This window comes from Talpa occidentalis, unplaced genomic scaffold, assembly GCF_014898055.3.
Source record: "Talpa occidentalis isolate TD23 unplaced genomic scaffold, MPIMG_talOcc4v2.1 talOcc4.12, whole genome shotgun sequence".
Classification (NCBI taxonomy): Eukaryota; Metazoa; Chordata; class Mammalia; order Eulipotyphla; family Talpidae; genus Talpa; species Talpa occidentalis.
The window spans coordinates 193,666-219,812 of NW_023601212.1; the positions used below are offsets into that span (position 1 = coordinate 193,666).

A 26,147-nucleotide genomic window follows, 5' to 3' on the forward strand; every position below is an offset into this window, starting at 1 on the left:
GCCCAGCACATGCGGACGCAGGCCTGGTGCAGAACCGCAGCCACGAAGGCACCGGGTGGTGACACGGAAGGTTCTAGCCTTTGTGCTGTGGCCTTTCTCCAATTTGCCAGAGTTTCTTCTGTGCAACTGAGTGTCGTTCCAAGAATTAAAATGTTAAATGATCGTAGTGAGCGTGGCCTCACCCGTGGACAGCTGAGGGCAGCCCTGGATGGAGCAGGGGCGGGGCCGACACGGGGCAGGGCGCACGGCCTTCCCCGCAGCTCTCTGCAGAGCGAGCCCCAATCACTCATGCCAGGGCCCAAGCCCAAGGGTCCCGCTGGCAGCAGGGGCTGTCTGCGTCTGCGAGGCGACGGGCCCTCCGTCAGGCCAGGGAAGCCCTGCCCGTCCAGCCCAGGCACTTGGAGCTGCCGCCAGGAGCTACAGCCTCGGCTGGAAAGTCGCTGACCGTGCTGGGGTGGGAACCAGCCGGTGCCTCACGGGCCTGCGAGATCCCCGTCCCTGTTTCAATGTACGTTCATCATTTCCCAGTGTCTGGGGCCGCACATATGCGCGCGCGCACACACACACACACGTCCCTGAATTGGTCCCCAACATACACATTCTTTCAAGACAAACTTTTCCTCAACTAGCAGGCGTCTGGAGATTTAGAGAAAACCCTGAATCACCCACATTTTTTCAATCTGCTCCTTCATATACTCCTGTTACTGCAGAGATGGCGTAATGGAGCTTTGTTCTGGTCCTTCCACATGACAGTATGTTCTGTAAACGCAGCTGTATTTTTCTAAAAGTAGCTGCCACCTGCACACCAGTCACAGATCGGTCTCTCAAGAGGCACTTGGAGCCACACTGGACCCCCACCCTGGGGTCTGCGGGGTGCACCTTGAGGGACACCCACTGGGGTCCGCTGGGCCTAGGCCCCAGAAGCACACGGAGGGTGGGGTGCACCGCCCAGCGAGGGGTGCAGGGAAAGGCGGGAAGGAAGAGGAACATCTTGGAAAGAAGCCCAGCAACCCGGGCGCTCGCCCGCAGGCTCCATGGTGCGAGGGTCGCTGAGCAAGGTCGGGTGACCGGGCTCAACAGTTATTGAGGAGCCGCGCGCAGTCAGGTGCGTTCTGGCCATTGGCACGCGAGCACGAGCTCCTGTGATGCCGTCTTAGCCCTCGTGGTGCGTGCATCTGTTTCCCCCCGAATTCCTGTCACTAAAACAGAAATACACACAGTATGCTCTGACATTAATCAAAAGAAAGAGCAAAATCGTCTTTGGCAGACAGGAATGTTTCGAAGAGCACAGGATAACGGGCAGCATAGCTACTTGCATTCTCTGCCCTTTGCTGACGGAAAGCGGTTTCAGAAAGGGTTCACCTCATGCTCCTGGCTCGAGCCGTCCCCGCGATGTCTCTTCTGGTGGCCACTGACAGCAGGACGCACACGCCTGTGGCTGATGTCACGTCTGCCGTGTGGACAATGGGGCGCCCTGGACTGTGCGGCGGCACCCCGTGGCCTCAGGACTCAGTGCCGAGCCCGGCCTGGACAGGGAGGCCGCTCGGAGGACAGCACCCAGCCCAAGCCCGCCCGAGAGAGCTGCTTCCCGCCGACCCGGCAGCCTGAGCCCGGAAAGCGGACAAGCGCGCGCCTGCTAACTGAGAGCCTCTGGGAGCAGGAGCGGCAGAGCAGGACCTCCCACTCCCGCCTGCAGCCGGGAACAAACCCCGGGCAGGTTCAACATTTGCAAGAGGAAGGAGCTGGAGGCAAGTGCAGCCGCCTCCCCGCCCGCTCGCCCTCGGCTCCAGCTCGGACCCCGGGCCAGGCCACTGCGGGCTGGAGAGGCCGCGCTGCGGGGTGTCCGCGCACAGAGGGCGGCGCCAGCCCCAGGCCCCAGCAGGTCACTCCCGGCGCCCCCTCCTCTGACCATCACCGCGGATTCGGGGTGCGCCCGATGAGGCCGCAGCGATGAGCTGGTGGTGGACACGGACTTGCGCTGGCCGGGGTGGGGGGGCGGCTGGGGCGCGCTCTGGTGCCGGGCGGGCAAAGTGCAGGCCCCGCAGCCCCCACAGCCCGCGTCTGGGCGAGCAGGGGGAGCAGGAGGTGAGAGCGGAAGAGGTTCACGGCTGGGAGCGCTGCCAAACAGAATTTTGACTTGCTCAGGGGAATCTGAATTAATAATTATTAAATGTAATTAATAAATCTAACAGCACACTCACCCAACGGTACTGTTGAGTGTCTATTATCAGAGCTTGCAAAGCATCATCTGGAAGCCAAGACCCCATGAAATTAATTAATTAAAGACACACGACGATCACAGGCATAACCAGGTCTCATACGGGTCCCCCTCAGCTGGGGGGGTCCACACTCAGTGCAGTGGCTGCGTACAAAGGCTTCACCCCACCCCGCGGACGGCCAGAGCCAGGCTGTGGGCTGGTCCGCGGCCAGACGCTGGTCCCCAGGGTTTACATTTCAGGAGTGAGCTTTGGTCAGGGCCTCCCTCAAATACTCCCAGCGCCCCTGACTCAGTGGTACCCACAGTTGCGTCTCCACAAGAAGAAACCAGCCCTGCCCGCCAGCGCCGCCCACAGCCACGCCGGCCCCTCACTGCAGCCCTCAGCAGACAAGCGATCATCTCCCTTGACCCACTGCCGGGGACGAGGCTGGGGCTGGCGGCCTGACCCCACGCGGGGCGGGCAGCAGGCAGAGTCCCCGGAGGGTCCGCGCACCCGACGTGCTCTCCAGCGGCCCCGCCTCGGTGGCACAGAAGACTGATGCGCTGATTAACAAGGAGAGAAGAGCACATTAGCACCTGAGGTGAGGTCTGCTGGCGTAGTTATCAGCTGGATCCAAAAAAAATGTGCTAATTTTTCTGTGTTTTCTCAGAGTTCAGCTGTGAAATGGAGGTGTCCTGTGGAGCAGAAAATCAGAGGAAAGTGATGATAAAATAGTTCTTTCAAGAGACAAAGGAAGTATGGCACAGAATATTTCCTTTAAAATCGAACTTCTTAGGGCCCAGCTACAGCCTTGGTTTGCTTAGAGAGGATGAAGCGGGGGCGGCTGGGGGGAGCCTAGCCCCCCAGCCGTGGGGAGCTGAGCAGAGACAAAAGCCAGGGCTTCGCCTGGGTCATCCGGATGAGGCAGCTCTTGACAAAGCTGTAAGCAGGTGAGGGTAAGGAGGGGTAAGGGCGGGCGGACACCTGCCCAGCCGGGCCGCGGGGATTCTGGCTGGCCCTGGACCCTGGGGCCTGGGGGGTCCGGCCAGCCCTGGCCCTGAGGTTGGGGGGTCTGCAGGAGAAAGTGTGTTGGGGCCACGCCAACCCCCAGGGCAGCTCAGCTGTGCGCTTGCTCTGGAGTCACGTCTTCGGCTCACGAGTAAGTCCTGGTAGATTTCAGGAAGCAAAACGCCAGCAATTCTCTCTTTTCCTGAATGTGTCGTTTGAGTCGTGTCTCTGTGTTCAGCTCCTTCGGGAGCTGAGGTCGCTCTGCCCGCCCGCTGCACGTGAGGCGGGCTCGGGTGGACACACAGTGACCGCTTGCTCCTCTGGCTCAGGAAGAGAAGGGACCCTGGGGTTTTTTTGGACACAGACCCCTCTAATCCCAGGCGCAGTTTTATCCCGGGATAAAGGAACAGGCTGTTTCCTGGCACGTGGAAACCACCTGCGGGAAACGTGCTTGAAGGAGACCGTCACAGAGGGCCCGCGCGGGCGCTGAGCAGGACGCTTGGCCTGAGAAACGGGTGACGGGGGCCTTTGGCACAGCGTCTCATGAAGGAACTGCTGCCACCAGCCCGTCCCGCCGGCAGCCCCGGGCCTGCACCCAGGCCCAGGCCCAGCCTCCCAGGGGCACCTCTGCTGACCGTCAAATGCCCGAGACAGGCCCGAGACAGGCGCGCTCCTACTTCTGAACACCAAGTCTTTCTGAATCGTCTGCTGGGCAAGACGGTGGCTCAGGAAGGCCTAAGGTGGGGCGGCCAGGGGACACTGCCATGGAGGGCTGGGGCATCTGGACACACACACAGGCCCAGGCCGTCGGGCAGGGCCACCCCTGGAGGACTCACACCCTGGACTCCAGGTCCCTGCTGGCCACACCCTCCGTGGAGCCCTGGGCCTGAGGCGCTCGTCCAGCCCTGTTTCACCTTCTTGTGCAGACAGCAGGGCCTGGAAGGAGCGGCTGGGCAGCGCCGAGGCTCCCGGGGGGACGCTGCTGCATTCACACAGGTCGTCTTCAGCACTGTGGCCACTGGGAGGCGGCCCTGCCAGGCTCAGCTGGCTGACCCACGGGGAGCGCTCCCAGGAACCCGCTCTCCTGACCCGTTCCCAGGAGTCAGACCCCTGCCCCCCAGTCTAGCCCTGCTGAGGCCTCTGCCCTGCCCCCCCACCCCTGTAGGGCCCCCCCAGCCCCCAGCCACGCCCCTGCCCCCAGCCCTGCCCAGCCCCCGCCCAGCCCCGCATGCAGGCACCTGCAATCCGGTGGCAGGTGGCCCCAGAGTCTCCCGCGAGGCGGGGCTGCGTCTGCCCCAGCCCGAGTGGCCCCTGCCCACGGCCGAGCCAGGAGCGCCTGCTGCCCTCCTCTCCCACCTGCCATCCCACTGGCCGGATGCCCGCAGGCACCTGACCGCCGGCGGGCTGACCAGTGCTCTTCAGCTGCAGCCTAGTGCCCTGGGCAGCTGTCCCCGCCCCTCCCGCTGTCGGCATAGCACCCAAGGGGGCTTCCCGCAGCCCCCTGGCCGCCACAGGGACCCCACAGTGCCCACCAGCTGCAGCCACGGGGTCACTCTTACACCTGAAATCTGCCTCCCGCCCCAGGCCGGAGGCGGTCGCCGAGGGCTCGGCTCAGGCGCTTGCCTCTGCTTCCTGCAGGGCCAGGGCGCGCTGGGTTACTCACGAACAGCGTGAACTACGCGGAGGTCCGGGCGGGTGCGGGCCGGGGTGGGGGGCAGCGCCCGGGAGCCTCGCCTCATCGCAGCCGCCCGTTTCATCTTTCTTCTGCTCAGAGACCGCCCATATTCTAAGGTTCACTTTGAAACAATAGCTCGCTTTGAAGTGTAATTTAGGATTTATAATGTGACTCTGTGTGGCACAAAATCCGGCTCCACATGAACAGAAAGGAGCCGGTCCGGAGCGCGGGGGCCACGGAGGCGGAACCCTGTGCCCTGGGTACAGGAGGCAGCGCCCTATGCCCCCGGCTCTCCCGGCCCAGCTCCAGGCCGCCGCCCGCGCCGGCGAGCCCTCCCAGCTCAGCCCCGAGTCCGCCCGGAGCATCATGTCCACCTCGGCTGAGACCTGAAGGCACGAGCGGGCCATTTTCCCCAGATTTCCGCAGAACTTCAGATTTCACGAGAGAGGCCGAGGGGCACGGGAGGGCTGGGCCCGCCAGGGGCTGCGCGATTCTCCGCACAGAGAAGCTGGGTCGGCACGGCTCCTGAGGGGCCGCTGGCTGCGGAAGGTGAATGTTTGGGCGGGCAGAGCCTCTCCCCAGGAGCAGCTGTGGGGCACCTCCGCAGGGCCAAGCCCCACCCAGCAGTGGGAGAGGGAGGGCCCAGCTCTCCCCAGGTTCTGGGAGATGGTGCAGGAGGGAGGCAGCAGGCCAGGCTCAAGGCCCGTGTGAGCCCGCAGGCCAGAGGCTCGTGGGCAGAGGCGGCGAGAGAAGGGAGCGTGAGAGGGTCAGAGGTGGCAGGGGGCTCATTTGCCTGAAGAATTCTTTGCAAGCCACACCGAGTTGTTGCTAAGTGGAGCAAAATGTGCGGCGGGAGGCCCAGCAGGGTGGAGATGCCGCGTGGGCCTGGGGAGCTCCAAGGGCCGTGGGGTCTGTGGGGAGCAGGGGCCGTCCCAGGCCCAGCCGGCAGAGCTACAAGATGGGCAAGGCACCAGTGCGGGCGTGAGGTGGGGGCAGGGCTGGTGTTGGGCATGAAGCCGGTGCCCACGATCACAGGCCTCGCTGGCCGGTGGGGTCAGGGAGGGGGTTAAGCCTCCAGCCTGGAGGCCGCCTCCTGCCTAGGGTGGACCAAGTAGCCAGCCAGTGGTGGAGACCCAGGCTAGCAGGAACCGGGGCGCGGGAGAGGAACTCGGCGAGGCCCAGGGCAGAGGCTGGGGAGAGGCGGAATCTTCACAGATGTTATTTTGCAAGCAAGGCTCTGCAGAAGGCACAGGCCTTCCCACAGGCCCTGCCCTCGCACAGCACAGACCCTGCTGCCACCCCCGCCACAGCGGACACGCCCTCCGATAAAGAGCCTCGGCAGACATGTGGGCATCGCCAGAGCCACAGCCGCCGTCCGGCCGCTCCAGGCCCGGTGCTTGCAGAGAGCGTGCCCGCGGCTGTGTGCTGGAGCAGCCGCACTGCCTGGACGCCCCGGGCTCCGCCGAGCCAGCACCTTCCCCACACTCCGGGGAGCACCGGCCTTCTCTGCTTCGCGGCGCTCTCTTCCAGAGTCGGGTCTGGGCTGCGCAGAATACACCCGCCGTGGATTTGTTCTTTCATTTAGTAAAATGCATAGAAGGTTCTCATGGCTCGAGGGCTTGCCTTTCAGCGCTGAGCAATATTCCACGGTCAGCCGCACCCTGTTGACTTACCCGTTCACCTTCTCAGGACACCCAAGTCTTCACCATTATGAATAAAGCTGCCGTTGACGTCTACACGCGGATTTTTACGCCCTTGAGCCAGAGAGCGTGATTGCTGGAGCGCACACTCTGCACTTACCACGTACCTTCAGGGAGAGAGCAGGGAGAGGCCGCGGCGGGAAGGGGCAGGGTGGCCCCATGAGGAGCCGGGAGGGCTTGGCCTCCTCCTGCCAGAGCCACCTCTCCCCGCAGACCAGGGCTGGCCGGTAAGGAAGGGAGGGTGGGCGTGGGGGGGCTGTGCGGCAGGCCCTGGGGGGTGAAGAGCACTTAAAAATAAAAACGGAGAGAGCCTGGTGTTGTTTCTTCAGCTGGTAGCCGTTTAAGTCCATTTGCTAAACTCTTTGCCCCGCGCAGTCCATTATTCTAATTACTAATGGTCTAATAAGAGAGCCGGGAACTCACAGCCCAGGTATCAACTATCTCCCGAGTCCTGCTGATCTTTAAGAAACAGACACTTTCTGAGCCAAAACAATAATTAAAATCATAAATATGCATTGCCCCAAGAAGGCAAACAGTCACAAATGCACACTCGTCAAGACGAGTGACGCTCACCCCCAGGCGCCGAGGGCCGCTGGTATGCGTCGGCCGCCCGGACGTGAGGGTTCCCAGACAGCTGCTCTGCGTCATCCTTGCCTGCCCAGGCGGGGCTTCCCGCCCCCGGGGAGGGACACCCGCGGGCCTCGCGGAGCAGGTTGCAGGCTCCATTTAATCCCGAGCCGAGGCACAGACGGGAGTGGCCAGGACCCGGCGAGCCTGTCCCGCTGCAAACCCGACGACACCCGCCAGCCCACCCACGGCCCCCAGACCCCAGAGCGGAGCGGAGCCAGGACTGACCCAGGTCCCTGCACACAGAAAGGGGCGGGGGAGGGGCGGGACCCCCACCGGGACCCCCACCCACCCGAGGGCACGTCCGGCGGCCATCCAGAGGCTCCGCTCTCAGGGAGCTCCAGCCACCCTGTCGCCTCCAAACGCCCCACGGAGGCTGGAGCGTCCTGTGCGACTGGGGGTGTCAGGCTCCGGCCCAGGGCGCTGCCGGCCTGGGGCTGCTGACCACGGCTTGGCCACAGGCGCGGCATCCGCCCCCGGGTCTCACTTCGCTTCAGCCGCGTGTCGTGAAACACCCAAGGCAGCTAATTGACTCGGGTTCTCGGTCAGATAATTCCTGCCGTTTCTTTTCTGAGGAGAGCCTGTCGCTGCGACTTAATTTAATCACGGCCTCCGCACGCCCGCACGGAGCCCATGGCGCCGAGGCGGTGGGTTCCGTTTAATTAAATTTGATCAAATAATAATGATCTTTAATTTCCTGAGACGGGGACGAGAGCAGCGACACGCAGCGGTGCGGCATCTCCCACCCGCGCTTCTGCGTCCGCGAGAGGCCGGGCGTCCCCAGCGGGCCAGGCGGGGTCTCCCCTCGGGGCCAGCTGCGCGCTGCTGCCCTCCGAGGCCGGCTGCGGCCGCTGTTTCACCCCGGCCACGTCCCCAGCGCAGGGACCCGGAGAGGCTCACGCCCTCGGGCCCCTGTGCGGCGGCGTCCAGCCTCACTCGGTGCCCTCCCCCGGCGGCCGGTCCCCCGTGCAGCCACGCTCGCTGCCCGTCCTGGAGCCTCCCGGGGCGCAGAGGAGACGCTCAGGGCCTGGCCCGCGGGATGCGGCGGGAGGAAGCCGGAGGGCGGAGGCAGGAGGCGCGGGCCCTGGCAGGGCCGGGCAGGGGGTGAGGAGGCCACGGGCCAGCAGCCCAGCTCACGCCACCTCACCGGTGGGGCCAGCCTGGGAGGAGCCACCCCACACGCACAGACAAAGCCCCGAGTGGGCACCGCCGTCCCAGGCGTGGCCAGCAGGGAGGCCTCCAGGCCAGGGCAGCACCGACCCCAGGCCCTGCCTGGGACGCGCCCACCATGACGGGTCTGGGTGGACCCGACCTGCCCACCGACCTGCCCCCTCATTTAAGAAAAAGTCACTCTGTGAAAAACTGATTTCACATTTAACTAATGTAAAATTAATTGCCGCGAGCAATTAATTCCTTGCTCTTAATTTTTACCTCACCAGTCGCTGAAGGTTGGGGCGGGGCCGGGGACGGTGACATCGCAGACCTCAAGGGAGCGGGAACGAGGCGTCCGCGAGCATGTCCACCTGCTCACCCCACATCTGGGGACGCTCGGCCGGCCCAGCCACCCAGAGGGCCCGGCACAGTGACGGGGGCCAGAGGCGCCGGCCAGCTCACCACGGGTGGGCGACTGGCTATCACGCCAGGGCCCTCGGGCCGGAGGCCAAGGGAGGGCAAGCCTGCACCCTCCTCACCGCCAAATGGTCTCGTGCCTCCACACAGCTGGGAGACCACACGGCCTGCAGGCCCCTCTGCATCACCGGCGGGGGGAGACCCCAGGGGCAGCAGCACACCCCCACGCCCGCGCAGAGACGAGGCCAGGAGAGAGGACTCGGGAGCAGTCGGCCCCGGCGGGCCTGGGGGCAGCTGTGTGTCCAGCGCAGGGCTGGCGACGGCCCTCTCCAGGCAGGGCACCAGAGCACGGCCCCAGAGCACGGCCCAATGGAGGCAGAGTGCGCATGTGCATGTGTGCAGTGTGTGTGAATGGGCAAGTGCACATGCACATGTGTGCAGGGTGTGTGTGTGTGTGGACAGCACACACTGTTGTGAGGCCTGAAGCTCCAAACCCACAGGCCAGCCCGGCTGGGACTTAGGGTGTCTGCTTCAGTCAGGGCCAAATTCCACCCTCACTGGGAAAACACTTTGCTCGGAGACCTTCACCTGATTAAAGGTGGCCCACCACACGCCAAGGGCAACCTTTACTGAAAGCAGCTGGATGTCGGTGCCAGTCACGTCTGCAAACACCTCCACAGAACGTCCAGGCTGCTGCTGACCAGTAACCGGGCTCCATGGCCTCGCCAAGCTGACACCTGAAGCTGGCCGTCACACTACCGCACAGAGCTTTGTAGGCTTTGAAGACAAACGTTGTGCACGGCCCCAAGAGCGCGAGCACCGGAGGTCAGCACAGGGGCCCAGGTCAGGGGCCAGGGCCGAGCTCCCTAAAGAGCCCGGTGTCCAGTCCAGCAGGAGTGGGTCCAGGCGTCTGCGACCCCCAGCTTCTTTAACAAGGACGAACCTCTTTAATATAATGGGAAGGCTTAAAAATTAGGTATAATCATGAATATTCATTTACAGTGAGAAAAAAAATCACAACCACCCCAGGTTTGCAGCGAGAAGCTGTACACAGCCAGGTCAGCGTGAACACCCCTCTTCCCTTCCTTGTTATGTTCTATTTACTTATTAAAGAATGGAGAAAATCAAATTAAAAATTCATAAAATATGAAAGGAAAGCAAACATGATAAGCACTGGAATCAATAGAAACTGTTTTGACATGCAGAGGAGAAATATAAAAATAATTAATTCAGCTCCCACCCCAAGCTCGTACCAATAACTTAGCACGAGGAAGAGACGACACTCGACAAGAAGTAACAAGCAGATCCGAGGTTGTCTGATAAGCCAGTTAATGAAAAGAAGAGGCACATGAAAACATTGGCCAAAAATTTAGTTTCTTGCTGATCTGACCCTGCACTTGCGAGACAGTGAAACCATCATGTCATCTCCTGGACGGTGATGCCCGAGCCCTGGCCAGCTGCTCCTCTCTGTGTTGAACTGGGTTCGGTGCTGGGCCACGGTGTGCAGGGCCAGCCCCCAACCCACCTCCGGGCGGAGGCTCGACAAGGGCGTCTGTCTCGGCCTCGCCTGTCAGGGACGTGTCTGCTGCTTTTCGCCAGGGGCTTGTCAGAGCCGCTGCGCTCCGAGGGCGGTCATGGGCGCGGCTGCGACCCTGGGACCCCGGGGGGGTCCTGCTGTTCTGTCCACCTGGGCCCCGCCGCCCACTGCAGCAAGCCCTGTCTCCTTTAAACTTCGGTCTCGGCTCCACTTTCCCACCCCGGCACTCCCCGGCACTCGAGGAAGGAGCGTTTCCTGCCGCGCGCCTCTCCTGGCCTCTTCGGTCCTTACCAGTTGGAGCTCGGCCACTGCCTCCCAGCTGCCCCCCAGAAGCGTGGCCTCCGGTCCTGGGTTCACATTTAATTAGCATCACATTGAAAGTTCCACGCCCAAGAGCTCCCCTTGAGTTCATTCCCACCCACGCCCCTTGAGTGCCCAATGGCCACTCGTGGCCACTCGGTGGCGCCACGCAGGGCTGTCCTTCCGGAGGGCCTCTGCCAGCTGCCGCGAGCACCCAGGCCACCCGCAGCCCGGGCTCGTCGGGCAAGGCCCTGCAGCGGTCTTCAGGGGGCCCGGGGCGGGGGCGGCGGGGTGCGAGGATGGGCTCTGGCGGGGCTGTGCTGGTCACACTCTGGAGAGGGCTGGTGCTGGGGAGGCGCGGGGGCCCAGCACAAGAAGCAGCGCGCTCGGGACAGCAGGAGCAGGGACCCCATGGTCACTGCCGCCGCGCACCGGCCTACACGCACCTGTGGAGCCCGGGAGCGCCTGGCCTGGCCCGGCCCGCTCTGGGAACCCTGCAGCAGGGGGGAGCCGGTGCTGGAGGCTTCTCCCCGCCCCCCCACCCCAGGGAGAACGGACCCTGCTCTTCCTCCATCCCCTTAAATCCCGGTGCGAGGTGAAAGGCCCTGGGGAGCCAGGCTGACCCATAACGTGCTGTGCCTGCCCAGAGCCGAGCGGCTGGCGCTGCTGGTGGCCGATCGCCTGCTGCGTGCCAGCCTCGCACTGGCCATCAGCCCCGCGGAGTGATGGTGCCTGTAGCCAGCGGCGCCGACGGACCCTTTAGGAGATGAGCTGCTCACGAGAGCGCTGAGGTCCCCTCACCTCAGGCAGGCGCCGGGCCTGGCTCACGCTGAGCCTCCTGTCACAGTGATTTATGTTCACCTTGAGCAGCTCCTGTCTGGGACATGCCTTGTGGGGGCCCTGCAGCCTGAGACGTGCTCACTCGGATGCCGCCGGAGTTATTTCCCTGGGGACGAGCCCCCCCCCCAGGCTGGGCTGGGCAGGGTTGGGGGGGACTGGGGCTCTCCCCCAGGGCCGGCGCTCCCTGCGTCCTCTGCTCTGGATCTCCAAGCCGGAGGCCAACGGTCGCCCCGGTAGAGGCGGAGCCCAGCGCCCTCCCTGCGTTCAGATGAGACTCATCAGCAAGGACAAGGGCCTGGACCTTTGACAAATGCGGTGAGCGGCCAGCTGGGCCGCCGGGGCGGAGCGCAGTGCGCTGTCGACTGATCAATGCCTCATCGCTGTGTTTTTCCAGTACTTGAACCTTATTAGGATGGAGGCTGCGTCGCTCAGCTGAAAATCAATCTGGAATTTTTCAAGCAGCTGCAAACTGCAGAAACACAATTGCCAATGATTCGATGACTTTTCCAAGCCCCTTGGGAAAACCCACGCAGAGCCACTTGGGCCAACACCCTCTGCCCCGCCTGCGGCTCGCCCGGGAGCGGGCACGGTGGGCCCAAGACTGGCAAACAGGCCATCCTGGGGGACCTGGGTGGAGCAGAGACACCGCACTGGGTCAACACTTGCTGAAGAAGCCACGGGATGAGACGTTGCCGTTAACTGGAATTCCCAGGTTCCCCGCCAAGTTCGGGGAGCCCTACTGGAATCCAGGAGAAACCCCTACTCTGTGCTGGGCTCCTGCAGAGGGAAGGGCCCTGAGCTGGAATCGCAGAACAGGTTTCATCCCAACCAGCTCTGATGGGCCCCGGGACCTCAGGGGAGGCCCCACGGCACAGGGGACCCAGCCCTGCCGGCCCGGCTCTGTGGTGCTGGGGTGAGCCCCGACCTCACCAAAGGAGCATCCCTAAGTCGGCAATGCTGAGGGAGGCGGCCCTCCCTGCAGGGCAGCCCTGAGGAGGCCGGCGTCCGGCAGCACAGACCCGCCGGCAGCTGCAGCAAGACCACCCGCCTGCAGCGCCGTGGGTTTTGTCCGTTCAGAAGCATTTATCTGACTGCTACCAAGCGCCCGGCCCGGGCTCTTAGCTACACACACACGGGTATAAATTTGTAAACACCAGCATCTACTTCTTAAGCAGCGTCCTGAGAGGCTCGCTCCCGCTGAGTGCTCCGCGGCCACATCCTGCTGGCAGCGCCCGGCGGCCAAGCTCCTGAGGCCTCCGCACGGCCCCGGCAGCGGAGCCTGTGGTCACTGAGATCGACAGAAGCCAGAAATAGCCTTTCAGCTGCAGCCTCTTGACCGCTCAGCACTTGGAAGGTCTTCATGAGGCGCAGCTCCCTGGTTCGGGAAGCACATTTCGCAGCTCTCCGCCGCCAAGCCCCTCCCGGGACCCTGGCCCCCCCAGCCTCTCACAGGGGCTAGCCCGGAACGGACAAGTGTCCTCTCGCCAGCTCTAGCCCCCAAGAGCCATCCAGTGTGTCGGAACAGCGCCCCGGGGCTGGGTGAACCCCACTGCTTCACTTTGCTGAGAAGGAAGGGTCACCCCGGGGACCTGGCAGCCGGGTGGAGTGGAGACGCCCCAGGGCCCCAGCGCAGTTCCCGCCCACAGGCCGAGCAGTGGGGGTTGGGGGGGGCGCGGGGCGTGTGTGCTGGCGTCTGACCGAGCAGCGTGGCCGACACCCGGCGCCAAGGACTATGCGCTGTCACACGGCAGCGTGTCCACGGCCGGGCGGCAGCACCGGGCAGAGCCCCCTTACGCCTGCGCCAGGGGGACGGCCGTGGACACTCAGCCCGGTTTGCCCACCTGTAAAATGGGCAGGTTCACACCCCGTGGAGGACGCGGGGACCGACGGCTGTGGCGCCCACGTGCTGTCGGAGACGGCGAAGGGCTGGACACAGCTCGGCTGTGTCTGAAGGGCGTCTGAAGGGCCTGGGTGGGTGGGGCGGGAGTGTGCCCAGGGCCCAGGGCATCCTTACCTGCCTCCTCTGGCACGTGTGTGCCCAGGCAGGCGGAAAGGTGTGGAAACGTGGCTGTGGCAGCAGCGCGGCCCGGCCGGCACACACGAGTGCCCCGGGCTGGGGGCCTGAGCCCCACAGCGTCCCCACAGCCGCCAGCGGGTGGCCGCGTCAGGCCCAGTCCCGCTGGGACTGTGCAGAGGTCAGAGAAAGGGAGCCATGTGCAGGAGTCACGCACCCGGCAGAGCGGCGCTGAGCTCCGCCGGGCCCCGGCACAGGGAGGCGCCGCCAACGCACGGGCCCGCAGAGCCCCAGCCGCCCGGAGAGCGTGGAGAGGCCAACGTGCCTGCGCATCCGAGCCTCCTTCAGCTTGAAGCCGCCGCTCAAAACCAAAGGACGTAAGAAAGCAGGGAAGCAGGAGGCATCCGAAGGCAGCGCCCCCGAGCTCCAGGGCAGGCAGTGAAGCCGCCGTTTCGTAGGACAGGCCGGAATTCACCATCTGGGGTATTTCGGTCTTGCAGGCGCTCCTGGCAGCGTCACACGTTTCCTGGCATCTCTTCTAAGGAAAACGCCGGGGGCGTCTGACTGGCTTTAGTTTTACGTCGCCATGGCCCCGCCGACCCTGTTAGAGGGGCCGACCTGAGGGATGTTTCCTTTTTCAGACTTAAAGGCGGCTCAGATGAACAGTTCCTCCCTTTCCCGCGTTTTCACGAGGCGCCGACGGCCTCCTGTGAGCCTGCCCTCGGTTCATCCCCTCCCGGTCTGGCTCCTGGCCTCGAAGCCGTGGACAGGAGCTGTGCCGTCCTGCTGGCCCCCGTCCCGCCCCGCACCCCACAGCCCCTGCGCACAGCTGCGTCTCCCCACAGAGGGCTGAATGTCAGGTCCTGTGGGCCACGCCCGGCACCCAGGCCCGCTGTGCTCCTGTTCAGTGTTTCAGCAGCCGGGCAGGCTCAGAGCCCTTTTCTCTCGGTGGGAACAGAAGACAAACCAGTAGGGAGCGCCTCCCCTCGCAGCGGGTTGAGGGCTGGCCCTGAGACCCGCCTGAAGCGCGGCCTCCGCCAGCTGCCTTTGGAACACCACGGGGCAGGCGGCCAGGGGCAGGCGTCGGGGCTGGGCTTCGGGGGCTGGGCGTCCTGGGGGCCAGGCATCCGGAGTGGACTTTACAGGCAGGGGGTGGAGGTGCGCTGAGTAGAGGAGAGACAAGGTGAGGCGGGCAGGAGAAGGGCTACCGGACAGCTGAGACAAGGGAGCATCTGGGCGGACAGAGCAGCAGGCTGATGGGGGGTCAGGGCGGGTTAGTCTCGGGGAAGAGGGACTCAGGGCAGGGGAGAAGCGAAGGCCGGGGACGCCCGCCGCCCACCCGCCCCATGTCAGCTGCAGGGCTCGCTCTCTCTCGTGAATTTCACACAATCCCCGGGGGGCAGCTGTGAGGAGAGTTCGTCTCACAGTGATTTTAAAGCTGCCTGAACGTCAGCGCTAACAGTGGAATCCAACCCTCCCCGCCGGCTCAGCGTCAGGCCAGCATTTGCCGAGCGCCTATGAGCAGGGACCGTGCGGGTCGGGGCGGGGCCTGTCACGTTCAGGCTCTGCAGTGCAGCCTCACGGCCACGGTGGCCACGGTGGCCGCGCTGCACAGCAGGGGGTTCTGCTCCAGGCCGGCACAGGGCTCACAGACAACACGTGCCAGACTCTGCGCTTCAGCATCAGCATTCGATCCCAAAATAAAACCATTTCGAAAAAGTCAGCATTACTTCACAATTAAAACTCTCAAGAAATAATACATAAGAGGATTGCAGCTCAAGATAATGCAGCCACGTGTGGACAGAGTTAGCATCAAACTTCACGGTGAAAAGGTAAAAGCCCTTCCCGTAAGGTCAGGAATGAGAACAGGGACGCCCACCTTGGAGTCCTATTCCACAGAGGACTAGAAGTCCCAGACACGGCGGTCAGGGGAGAAAACCCACAACACACATGCAAATTAGAGAGCAGGAAGCACAGTCACCTGTGCAGACAACAAGGGCTTAGACATCGAAAACACCAAAGACTCCACCAAAACACGACCGTTGAATGAACAAATTCAGCTAAGTTGCAAAATGCAAAATTGACATGGAAAAATCAGTCGTGTTTCCACACGCTTGCAATGGACGCTCTGAAAGAGTAATTAAGGAAGGAACCCCATTGGCAAGAGTATCTGCAACTGTAAAATACTTAGGAAATGATTTAACAAGGGCGTGGCAGACGTGCACGTTGACAACCATAAGGCATTGATGAGAGAAAATAAAGCACAAGTAAATGGGAAGGTATCGCATGTCCTCGGATTGGAAGAGTTTCTGCTTGTAAGATGCCCGCACCACCCAGAGCAAGCCACAGCCTGAATGTAACCCGTTTCAACACTCCAACGGCATTTTTCAGAGAAATAAATAAGTTACCCCAAAATTTGTATAAAACCACAAAAGACAGCAAGTAGCCAAAGCGATCTCGGGGATGACAAGCATACTCCCTGGATTGAAGCTATATTGCGAAGCTATATTAATCAAAACAGCATGGCACTGGCACAAACACATAGACCCATGGCGCAAAACAGAGAGCCCAGCAATGAATGCACGCATGAGTGAGCAGCTGATCTTGGACAAGGGCACCGGGATTATGTAATTGGGAGAGGACAGTCTTTTCTATAAGATGTTGGGGAAAATGAATATGCAAAAAAATGAAGTTGGACCCTCCACATAAATTTAATTGTGTGAAAAAAGAAATAAACGCTTAAACCTAAGACCTGAACTATAAAAGTCTTACAAGAAAACAAGGCTAAGCACCTTGAAATCGGTCTTGGAAATGTCTTCTTAGATAAGACGAAAGCACCATCACCAGGATTAACCAAGCCAGAGGGACGCATCAAGCTAAGGAGTTTCTGAACAGCAGAGGAGACAGAACACTGGAAAGACAGCCCTCAGAATGGGAGAAAAAGGGCCTCCCCGGTGGCGCAGCGGTTGAGCGCTGGGTTGCGAAGCTGCCCGCGGCCTCTGCGGCGCCGGTTCGATCCCCGGCTGCTCCCCGGCCACCGGAGGAGGGTCCCACATGGCGCGCAGACCTCTCCTGCCGCCCGCTGCTCCCCTCAGCAGTGTACTTCGGTCCTTCTGCCTGCTCTGCTCCCCACTCTGGCTCTGGTGAATTCTCTCACCCTCCCGCGCTTCTGACTGTACCCAGTGCATGTGTAAACAGAACAAACAAACAAACAAATAAATAAATAAAAAAAACATGCCTCTATAAAAAAAAAAAAAAAAAAAAAAAAAAAAAAGAATGGGAGAAAAAACTGCAAACCACGTATCTGGTAGGGGTTGATGTCCACAGGTCCTTCCCAAAGACCATGCTCAGGGCTGTCCATGCCGCACGCAGCCTCGGGGCGTCCTGCTCCACGCGCTGCACAGGCCACCCTCAGCAGCCTCCCTCCTCAGTGACCTGTTTGCTGGGGGACTCAGGCTGTTCATGCACCCCAGCCTGCCCACCCCAAGTGCCCCGTGAGAGCCAGCACTGCCCTCCCCCTGCACTGGCCGAGGCGTCCATCTGCACAGGCAGCAGGACCCGCGTGACCTCAGGGCTGAGCAGACCCCACTTGCTCCTCAAGGGACTGCGCTGGCAGCTCCCTCTCCTGGCTCCTCACTCAGGAAGGCTGCTATCCAGGAAGCCCACTATAGCCTCTGAGGCTGGCCCACACACCTGGAGGAAAAGGAGAGCTTTGTATTTAAAAATCTACCCTCAGCCCCAACAACTCATAGGAAAATAGCCTGGAAGCGAAAAGGAGGCAGGACCCCTGACGCGGGCTGCACAGGGGCGGCCGGCCGGCCTTGGCAGAGTCCCCAGGAGGTGAGCTGTGACCCTCCCCAGGCTCCCCTGTGCAGGCCCCTTTGGGATCTTTTCAGAGGCGCTACTGGGGAAGCCGTGGCCAGGCTCCCTGGAGGCCAGCAGCTGGACCTGGATAAATACTTCCGCAGAAGCAGGGGGCGCGGCTGTTTCTGTGAAATCTCACGGCACAAAGGGCAGAGCTGAAGCAGCTCTTACTAGCGTGCTACCCTCTCGCGAGCTTTCCAAGCAGCGCCCGCCGCCAGCAGGCCGGTTTCAGCACACACGCCGTCATCTGGCTCCCACTCATTCTCCCAGCACGATCTCCGTGTGTGAGTCCACCCGGCCTCCAAGCAGAGGGCCACGCAGAGCCCCCGTGCACAAACACAGCTCTCCCTCTGCGGGGATGACGGCCAGATGGCCGTGATGGAGCCCGATTCCCCGTCCGGGCGGCACTCAGGCTTCTGGATGCTCCCGCAAGTCTGTCTTCTGCCCGCCCCAGTCTGCTGTCCCGGTCCCCAAGCTGGACTTGAGCCTCCGGGCAAGTCTGTGCGTCCCCCGAGGCTTGGGTGCGGCCCTCCTCTGTCCTCTAGGGATGGAGGGCGCGGTCACCCACCCCAGGGAGAGATGCTGCTCACGCTGCTCTCTGTGCCTCGGCTCCCCGACCTCCCCTGGCGCTTTATACCTCGTACCTATCCCGCCAGTTCTTCACGCCCGGAACCCCCGCTAAACGCACGCTCTTGCGGAACAGACGCCGAGTCTGTCATCCCCGTGCGCCCCCTGAAGACCGGGAGGCGGCCCTGAACATAGCCGCTGCGGTGGGTCGGGAGCCGACAAGCCCCAGGCGTGCAAAGCCACAGGCCTCAGCAGAAAACGCCCGACACCTCGACATGAGACGAGTGCGGGGATCCCCAGGCCTTAGCGATTCTTCACCAAACCAACTTAAACCACGATGGATAGAAGCTTCCCTGGCCCCGCGGACATCGCTCAGAGACACCCCCCGCCCAGGGCTGGACGCCGGTGGCACCGGACACACCCCGGCCCTTTGGCCCCCGCTGAGCGTGGGCAGGACCCTCGCGGCCACGCCAGGAGGCCAAGCTGCCCCTGGTTCTGGCAGGAGGGGAGGTGGGCGCCTCCAGCCGGGCCCTCGCCTTTCACGTGTTAGCCCAGCCGTGCATCTCCGCACGGGGCCTGCGTGCCCTGAGGACGTGGCTGAGTCAGACGGGTCCATGCAGTCCTGCGTCTCAGCTTCCACACAGAAAACGCTGGCTAGAATGCTGTGCGAGCGCCCTTCGCAGTGTTTCATGGATGACCTAAAAAAGTGATTCCAGGTATAAGTCACATGGACTTTCAAGGCATCTGCTGCTTGAAATAAGCCGGGGCCTCCATCCACGCAGACCCGGGAGGCCGGCCCCCTGAGCGGCTCCCCTCGGCGACAGCCTCACCCGCGGGAGAGCCACGGCTTTTTCAAATCCTAAGAAAACGGTGTGACAAGGTCTTCCCTTCAGCGTCCCTGCTGAGTCTCGCTGCTGTGACCGTGATGCTGACGACATGCCTTTCTGTGCCTGACGCTGACGACATGCCTTTCTGTGCCTGACGCCGCCACCCTGCTCCCGGCAGGGCCTTTAGAGGCCTCGGCCCTGGACCAGGCGAATCCGTTCCATCCCAGCTCTATTAGCAGCCGAGGCAGGCCTCGAGTGAAGGAGCAACCTGCTACTGTGGAGATTCTCTTACTTACAAAAGGGAATCCATGACTTCACCAGGCGCCGGTGTTCTGAGCCCCACGTAGCTGAGAACAGGAAATCCCAGCAATCGTGGGGGGATGATTTTTTTTTTAAAGATTTATTTATTTATGCATACAAGCCAGAGGCATGCAGGGTGAGAGGATTCACCAGAGACAGAGTGGGGAGCAGAACAGGCAGAAGGACCAAAGTACACTGCTGAGAGGAGCAGCGGGGAGACAGGAGAGGTCTGCGCGCCATGTGGGTCACCTCCCTGGCCAGGGATCGAACTCGTGCTGCAGTGGCTGCAGATTGCTTCATAGGTTGTGTCTTAACCCCTTGCGCCACCAAGGAGGCCCCGTGGGGAATGATTTTTGTGTAAACGCCCTCCAGGCAGTCCCGTGAGCCCACAACTTATTTCTCTTTGCAATTTTATCAAAAGAGACAAACATGAACCATGTCCAGAGCTTTCATTTAACCAACCCTGAGCAGCTTCCCGGAGGTCCTGGGAGCGCCGGTCCTTGCTCCGGGAGCCACCACGCCTAGGCCGTGTGGGGTAGCACCTGCCGTCCAAAGCGGAAGAGTGCTCCGTGCGGGGGCCGTCTGCTGCCCAGGCCCTCGGCCACGTAGACGCCCGCAGGCAGCAGGCAAGGCCGAGCTCCACCCGGAGGCCTGGCAGCCACAGCCCAGGGATAAGAACAGCCCCTGGGCGAGCGCTCCCTTGTGAAGGTACCGGCTCATGGGTCCTTCAGTACAGCTGTGAAAGGGAGTGGGGGGGAAGGCAGAGGCTGCTGGGGACAGCTGTCGGTGGGGGTGGGGGGCGCCTGTGTGCGGGGGCCCGCAGCGGCTCAGAACCTGCGGGCACCTGGGGTGAGGGCGAGAGAGGACAGCCCAAACTTGACTGGCCCTGGCGTCTGCCAGGAGGGCACCTCAGCGGAGCCGGGGCCTGCGCACAGCTGTGTCCGTCCCTGACGCGTCCTCTCGACGGCGCCGGTGCTGGGCAGCAGATCTTTCAAGAGCCCCTCGACCAAAGTGGGGGTCACGCCGGCTACACCCCAAATGTCCGTTCCCAGAGGAGGTCAGGGCCGCCCCAGGGCCCCCGCACCTCCAGGGAGCCCTTCACCCAGGCAGTGGGGCCACCCCGGCTGACCCAGGGCCCTGTGAGCCTGCCCTCAAGCGTGAGGCCCCAGGTGCAGCGAAAGCAGAGGCAGCGGAGCCCCTGGCCTGGGCAGCTGGTGATGTGGGACACACGTCATCTGAATGACAGGGTGGGGGGTCCTGAGCGCCCACTGCCAAGCGCTGTCCCCTCCAGCAGGTGGCTCCCCCAGGACCCCAGCCAGGGCTCTGGGGAAGGGCTCAGGGCCTGGAGATGTTGCTCGGCCCCTCGCCCGCTGCAGACACAGGCAAGAGAACGTGCTTGCAGCTGGGTCACACTGACCAGCCCGGGCCAATCCCGCCCTCTCTTGTTCTGCTCATTTTTAGTCAAGACACTTGCTGTGCGAGCCCTAAATATAGTCTTCACGAGCCCGCGCCTTGGCTTCCCGGGGGAGGTCACAGAACACAGGAACGTTCCCCCACGCAGCGGATGCCTGCGTCGCTCTCTGGCACCTGCCAAGTTTTAAAACACTCAGAATGTTAAAAAAGGAAAGACTTTTTAATTCCATACAGAAAGGCTTCGCTCGTTCAGCGGACGCTAAGCTCACTCGTAGGCGCCTGGGATGTGGGAGTGAGCCAGAGGGATGCTGACGCTGCCCTGGGCCCTGCCTGGCTCTGGGCCTCGCACGGGGCGGGGACTGGGCCCAGGGCAGCCTCAGCTGGGCCACGTGGGGACGAAGAACCAAGCGTCCCTCGGAGCCATCCAACAGGAGCAGCAGCTGCGGCAGCTGTCAGAGCTCAGGCTCGGGGCCCAGCGCCAGGCTGCCCCGAGGCCCTGGACGCGTCTCTGAGAGAGCGACGGGCACACGGAGCGCCACCTTCTAGGGCTGCCGCTGGGCCACCGGGCGCGCGTCCTCAGGCCGTGTGGCCCCAGCCCTCGGTGGGAGGCCTCCTGACGGCCGGCGGAGGCTGGGCCCGGCGTGTGCGGAGTCCATAGGAGCGCTGTCTCGTCACGCTTCTGCTGTCTGCGAGGCTGCACGGGCGCCACCCTTGCAAATACCAGCCTCCAAGGCCCTGGAGCCCATTGCGCTCACGTCAGCTCCAAGGGGGGCTCAGCCGCTGCAGATGCGCCTACTTGAGGTGCCTGAGGCTCCCCCCGTCAGGAAACGCAGACTTAACCTCATCGCCTGTCTTAGACAGACCCACTCGCTTCCCTCGGGCTGAGGAACCACCTATTTTATGGACTTCTTAGAGCATCTCGCCCACTCAGCATCAAGTCTCCACGTCACAAGTAACTCTGAAGCTGCCTTCTGTCTTTTCCAGGGTTTGGAGGCACGGAGCTGAGGTGTGCAGACAAGGACACAAATGTCACTTCGCAGGTACTCTGTGCAGGAAGATCACACGACGACGTGAAGCTGGATGACGTCACGCTCTGCCCGAGGCAGTAGCCTCGCGGGTCACAGAGCACAACCGAGCTCGTGGGAGTCGGGCGGACCCCCTCTGGTTCTGTCCAGAGCGCCTGCGCCGGCTCATGACTCCCGCATGCGTATGTTAATCAGTAATTTTCATGTTCAGCCAGCTGGGAGCTTGATTATGAACTAGCTGGTGCGCCTGTTCCCCTTTGCAGCGTTACACGACAGACATGAAAACCCGCGGAATGAGTTCTACAACGGTCATCAGATGTGTGTTGACCACCCGTCACCCCCTACACCCCGTTCTAAGATGTGGATCACTGTGTAAAACCTAACAGCTGCTTGAGCGCTGGACCCTACAGCTGGCCCCCCTTTCCTGCTGTCAAGGTTTGGGGGTGACTTTTAGCTAGGAGGAGAGGCTCCAGGGAAAGGCCCCCAGATATACAACGCTTCACTGAACTCATGGACAACGAGCTCCAAGTGAAACCCCAGCTCATAAGCCCCCCACACCCCAAGCCCTCCTGCCAGCCCTGAGCCCCTGCCCACAGTGCACCCCACAGGGGCCTCGCAGCCACTGCAGGGGCACCAAGAAGAGGGGCAGGGACACGGCACCCTGTCCCAACACAGCCCTGGCTGGACGATGTGACCAGCGTGTCCGGCACATCTACACAGCCCCCCGCTGTCCGGTTGGATCCCAGATGGGTGCTAAAGGGTTAAAATAGGATCGAACTGGTCCCATTTGATTAACAAGCTTTTGTTTCTCCTCATTCCATCTCTTTATTATTCTAGAAAACGACTCCTGCAACTTCAACTCTCGATACTAATCACATTTTGCATTTTATGTGTTAGTCCTGGTTCCTTCAGCCTCTCTGAGAAAACACTTTCCCTCGCAGCAAGCACCACAGCTACTTCTCTGGGTGCCAGTCACAAGCCTCGCAGCCAAAACACAGTGTCGGGGAGCCCGGAGCCACCATCCAGATGCCATAGCTTAGGGGCCAGCAGGGCTGGGCGTGGCTGCCCAGACCAGCTCCTGCAGGAGGAGCACCGCGCAGGGAAAGCGTTTCTCTGCCTTATTTTTAGGAGAATGAGCTGCAGTGATGACCCCACCCTCGTCCACGCTTACCCTCACTGTGGCAGGGTGTTTTATGGCACTTTGGGCTCCCCGGGTGCTAGGACACGGGCTGCATCGCGGGTTGCTGCAGAGGCGTGAAGGCCGCGGAATCAACACAGCGCAAACTGGGTCAAGCTGCAGCTGCCCACAGAGCTGCCCCGCGGAGGGGGTGGGGCTGGCCCAGCAGATGCCAGGAGGAAGCCGCCTCCCCCGCTCACCAGGCTGGGCCACCAGGTGTTCTCACACTGCCTAGACCGTGAGGTCTGCAGAATTCCCTCTCGCTCTGACCACTCTGCGTCCCACAACCCCAGTTCCCGCTGCGCACCCGCGGGAGCCCGTCTTCCCTAGAGGAGCACAGCTCCCTTCGCGGCGGGGGAGGCTTCACACCTGCCACACAGCAGGCTCCTCTGACTGAGTCGACCATCTCGCTTCTGGGGATGAACACCCGCGTGGGGTCACTGGGCTGATGGGAGCTCTGATTTGGGCTTCTGGAGGAAGGCCAGGCCTCTCTCTAGAGGGGCGGCATTGCTTCGCACCCTGCCCTGCCACGGTGGGGACGCCTCCTCCCCACATCCTCGCCATTAACAGCCCTCTCGATGGAAACCATACTGGGGGGAGTGGGGTCTCACTTCCCTGCCAGGACGATGTGACCACACATGTCTCCCTGCGTGCCAGTGGGTCACTCACGTGCTCTTGGAAGCTTGTCCTTCAGACCTCCGCCCGCTGCGTGACTGGTCCTCTGGGTCTGCCCCTCGTTCAGTTGGGCAGGCTCTGTGCACAGTAGCTGGCAGGACTTTTCTCAGAGCTGTGAGGAAACTCAAGATGATAACACAATCTCAACACCTGCATTTCCGAAACAGAACCCCCCAAGGAAAGGCAAGACATGACATTATTTTAGCTTTGTCGGGTCACAGGAGAAATGGGAGCCGCCCCAGAAGGTGGCGATCAGCTCAACCTTGGGCATCTGCAAAGGCGCATCGCAGGCACCCTCACACATCTGGAGCACCCAAGGGCCCAGGCTCAGGCGGCTCGTGGGCCACTCAAGCTCCTGCCCTTGGGGCTCTGACAGGCACTGCCAGGAAAGGCTGGGGCGGGAGTGGAACCAGAGGCCACCCCTCAGGGGTGCAGAAGGTGAACACCCTCAGCTTGTTTGGGGGCACAAAGCACTATCTTCCCTGGAACTATCTCTCATAAAACACGAGGCCTGCAGTCACGTGGGGGCGCAAGCTTTCAGGCCCCAGGGAAAGCGATGGGAGCATATTCCAAGTGCGTGGTGCTGCATCACGCAGCGGATGTGAACTCGTGGTGAGACCCTCCATTCCCGGCGGAGGACAGCACACAGCACAGCGGGGTGACCCTCAAGCCTCTCCGTGTGGGTGCTGTAGAATAACTCAGAGGCGGTGACGTGACATGAGACTGGCCGGAGTGAAGTCTGGAGGCTCCACGGTGCTCCAAGGTGCTCACTGCACTGTTTCCACATCTTCCTATGTTAGAAATTTCTCCTAACAAGAAATGGGCTGTTTTGTTTTGTTTTGTTTGTTTACAGAAACTATCGGGCTCAGTACTTAAAATGAAAACTAAGATGAGGAGAGCTTTGTGATCAGCAGCACAGGCGAGGCCACAGTTTCAGGTTCCAAAGTTATTGACAGGCTGAACAATGGGCTGAAGGAACAAAGGAAAAGCATATAATGGGGCTGCGAGTCAAAGAAATAGCGGCATGCACGCAGGAAGACGTGAGGCTGTCTCTGCTGGCAGGTGACACGACTGTCTGTGCACAGAATCTCATGGCTTTGAACAGCTCTGAGGCTTGTCAGCAGGTGCGGTGCAGGGGCACTGCCCACCCAGAGGCTCTGAGAGGGGTCAGGGCCGTCAGGCCATAGTTCCTCTGAGGCGCCTAACGTAGCGTCAGCTCGGCCCACCTCCCCCAAACGGGCTCTGGACAGGCTACGGGCCTCAGGCTACAGGCTACATATGCCAAGTCTGTTCCAGACAACGTGCTGAACATCTCCCGGGAGGTCTTCCATCCTCTCCTGGAGGTAAGAAACAGACGTGATCCCCAAAACAGTGCTGGCAGCTGTGCTTTGTGGAGGACGGGAGATGCCCCTCGGGACAGGGGTCTCTCAGGGTTCAGGGGCTCCCTGTGATTGCCCCCTCCCGGGACAGGTTCTTAGCACAGGTCTCCAGCTCCAGAAAAGCTAGAATTCAAACTCTGAAGTACAGCTTCCTCTGAAAGCCATCGTGTTTGCACCACCAATGGCAGAAACACCATTAAGAGGAGACCCTAGAAGCCGGGAGAGCTGGTACTAGGAGTGAGTTATCAGAAACTTCGGGCTATCAGAGGCAGCCACTTGGGTTTGAGCTCAATCAGCCAGAAGAGGCTCCACAGAGACCAGAGTGAGCAGCACCCCGGCCTACTCCCATCTCCCCCTCATTCCTGACAAGGATTCTCTTTGCCCAAACCCACCCACAGGCCTTGGAGTAGGCCCCAGAGCACCCCCAAGATATGAGGACCTGTGAACAGTACGGTGATGGTGGAGCAACACAGAGAAGGTGGCCGCACACTAGCTGACTTTGGTCACTGGCCCTGGGCTCCTCACTCACGAGATGTCACATTTCAAGCCTGGTAGCTCTGTTCCTTGGATAACTTCTTCCTCGCCCCTTGCTCTCTGAGCTCTTCACCTTCTCTTTCTGCAACATTTCACCTCATTATCCTCAGCAAACCACACGCCTCTCGAGGGCACGTCCGCACCCGCCCAGGAGCGCGACCGGGAGGAGCGAGGAGAAGCTGAGTTCTGAGTCCAGTCGCATGCACACAACGTCTGCTGTCACAGCGGTCACCCTGCGCTAGGTTGTGGGGCCTCGAAGAGAAAGGTCCTTGGTAGCATTTACTGATTTTACAGACTTTGGTTTTGCTGTGGTGGCCTCACTGGTACAGACAAGAACTCAGGGGAGTTGTTTGGACTTTTGCATTAGGACGAGGAAGGATATGCATTCTCTTTATTGACTTAAAATGTACCAAACACTAAAACATTTAGCTCTTTAATAAAGAGATAACAGGCAGTAAAGACTAAGGAACTGTGGCGTTTACACCTAATTTGAAACACACTTAGCTTTTCAGAAAAGACCCTGACGGGATTCTGGGTTTCAGCTCAGGCAATATGGCACAGCTCAGGGGCTCCGGCCTTGGCATTGTTTTTCCAGGCGCTCTGGCTTCTCAGTGTGGTCCTGCTGAGACCGCAGGCTGCAGGGCGTGAGCGGGCGACTCAAGGCTGCCCTTCTAACTGCCCCCCCCCCCTCGACGGCAGGCGCATTTTTACCTCTGAACGTCGCATCCTCACTGGTAAAAACACTCCGTCAATTAGCGAGAAAACGCGCGGGCTCTCCGGAGCCGCAGGAGGCCTCTGCGAGCGCGGGCCCGGGGCCGCAGGGTCACAGCCTAAGGGGGTTCCCGAAGCCAGAAGACCTCGCTGCAGGGATGCGGTTCAGGGGTCTGTGGGGGCGGAGCGAGGGGCTCCGACCTGGAC

The 26,147-nt window shown here is 61.6% G+C and overlaps 1 long non-coding RNA gene across 1 annotated transcript; it reads right to left on the reverse strand.

Annotated features, from left to right (window-relative positions):
* Positions 1–2,714: 2,714 nt before the first annotated feature.
* Positions 2,715–26,147, reverse strand: LOC119240383 (uncharacterized). Its single transcript, XR_005124125.2, has 3 exons — positions 25,941–26,147; positions 23,311–23,428; positions 2,715–2,893 (listed from the first exon to the last, which is right to left on the reverse strand). It is a non-coding gene; the product is annotated as an uncharacterized LOC119240383 (long non-coding RNA).